This window comes from Arachis duranensis, chromosome 6 (genome assembly GCF_000817695.3).
Source record: "Arachis duranensis cultivar V14167 chromosome 6, aradu.V14167.gnm2.J7QH, whole genome shotgun sequence".
Classification (NCBI taxonomy): domain Eukaryota; kingdom Viridiplantae; phylum Streptophyta; class Magnoliopsida; order Fabales; family Fabaceae; genus Arachis; species Arachis duranensis.
The window spans coordinates 83,413,294-83,414,189 of NC_029777.3; the positions used below are offsets into that span (position 1 = coordinate 83,413,294).

At 45.3% G+C, this 896-nt stretch overlaps 1 long non-coding RNA gene across 1 annotated transcript in view; it reads left to right on the forward strand.

The window, feature by feature from the left end:
• LOC127748303 (uncharacterized) overlaps positions 1–896 on the forward strand; it is a 24,717-nt gene that overhangs the window by 535 nt on the left and 23,286 nt on the right. The gene's annotated exons all lie outside the window — the stretch shown is intronic.

Here is an 896-nt window from a genome sequence, read left to right on the forward strand (position 1 = left end):
ATGTTGAAATTGATATATTTTGATTGATTTCAAAGAAAAGGGATGAAAATGGCATGTTTTGATTGATTTTGAAAAGAGTGGAAAATGACTTGTTTGCAAATGGCACTTTGTGGTTTTTATGAAAAATATGGTTTTTGGGCATACTTTGGTGGGACATAACTTGGACTACGGATCTCTGTTTTGTGCCAAATCTATTTAGAAATGAAATTGGATCCGGGATGTCCATGCCGTTCGAAGAATGGGTGAAGAACGATTTAAAATGAGGAAGTTATGTCCGTTGGAAGGTTGGGGTTTAAATTGGTGAATTCTGCAGCTTTTAACTTAGAAAATTTTTAGCAGAATGACCCCTTGCGCGTGGGCGCACTTGGCGCGTGCGCGCCGTTCTTCCTGAAAATGCCATCCGCGCGTGCGCGTGATGTGCACGGGCGCGCCGATGGTGCTGCACCCAATGCCCAGCCATTTTCCAGAGAGCTATGCCAGAACTGTGCCAGTGTTGTGCCTGGGGCACGAGAACACCCACGCGTACGCGTGGTTGACGCGTACGCGTCGATTGGCAAATTTTTAATCCACGCGTTAGCGTGCATGACGCTTGCGCGTCGATGAAGTTTTTTTGGCCATCCACGCGTGCGCGTGGAGTGCGCGTACGCGTGGACCTGTCTTCATCCCAAAGTTGATTTTTGAGTTTTAAAAGCCAAATTTCATACTTCTAACCCTCCGATCTCACCACTTATATCTTAAATCATTATGATATACCTAGCTATGAGAGAAGGAGCTAGTGGATGTGGTAACTTGCGAGTGAAGCAAGGGAAAATGAATAATCAATGAGGATCATTGATGATTATGTGAGATGTGGAGGATGGTGGTGGAAGTGCTTGTTATGCCATTGGCCGAAGGGA